Source organism: Acyrthosiphon pisum, unplaced genomic scaffold (genome assembly GCF_005508785.2).
Source record: "Acyrthosiphon pisum isolate AL4f unplaced genomic scaffold, pea_aphid_22Mar2018_4r6ur Scaffold_17192;HRSCAF=17861, whole genome shotgun sequence".
NCBI lineage: Eukaryota > Metazoa > Arthropoda > Insecta > Hemiptera > Aphididae > Acyrthosiphon > Acyrthosiphon pisum.
This window is the reverse complement of record NW_021766198.1, coordinates 8-1,013: the sequence shown is the minus strand read 5'-3', so window position 1 is coordinate 1,013 and position 1,006 is coordinate 8. Positions and strand designations below refer to the sequence as shown.

At 22.5% G+C, this 1,006-nt stretch overlaps 1 long non-coding RNA gene across 1 annotated transcript; it reads left to right on the top strand.

Annotated features, from left to right (window-relative positions):
* The first annotated feature begins 11 nt into the window (after window positions 1-11).
* On the top strand, window positions 12-355 carry LOC107885823. Its single transcript, XR_001680543.1, has 2 exons — window positions 12-42; window positions 111-355. It is a non-coding gene; the product is annotated as an uncharacterized LOC107885823 (long non-coding RNA).
* The last annotated feature ends 651 nt before the right edge of the window (window positions 356-1,006 follow it).

Genomic DNA, 1,006 nt, shown 5'->3' with positions numbered 1-1,006 from the left:
GCAGATAGATATTTTACGATTTACCGAATATATTCAATGAATGTTAGTATATAATCAGAAATATTTTTATGAATGATCGTGATTTTAACTATATTTTTATAATATTTAAGATCAACTGACAGAAATCAGAAAAGTGACGCTTGCCAGAATCTTTTGTGATAACAGCAATAATGTCACAATGATGCAGAAAAAAGTATTTTTGATACCTGAAATGGCTGATTTGCACCTCTGTAGTTCCCAATTAATTCCAAAAATCAACATCAATCACTGGTCAGATATGGTCGATACATTTCAAAAATGACCTCGTATAAATCATTGATGTATTTATTTATAATGTATTATTGATGAAAAACAATATTGACAGTTTTTTTTAATTTAATTATCAGCCATTAATCTATCCTTTTTCCATTTTACCTATGTGTAATGTTTTTAATAAATATTCTTAAAATCAATTATGAGTCTATATTTAATTTTTAATAAATTACAGTCTTGATTTTATAAAATACATTTTGAAATGTTTATAAAATTTGTAAGTACAATAAATGTTCATTAATATTTTTAAATGATACAGGTAAAATATTTTGGTCAAGGGAAAAATTATAAATGGAATTAAATTAAAAAAATTAATCATTACAACATGAATCAAGGTACGATTTAAAATAAAAAATGAGTTACGTATCAGCAATTTGTGATCATATTATTTGTGTACATCTAAAGTTAAAGTGCGTCTTACTTACCGTTACTTATTGGGTGTGCATGGGTATGTGTGTTACCCAATAAACATTTTGTAATTTTAAACATTAAATGTATCATTTAAAAACATTAATAGTTCAGTATTAATATTAATGGTTTAATTAACATTTGATGAAAGATTAAAAAAAATATTAACAAAATGTCAGGATGTCATTTCTATAAATGTTTAAAAAATATAACCTTGTATAAAACATGATATATAATATATATATTTATAAGTAATATATTATATAGTTATATAATTATTATTTCA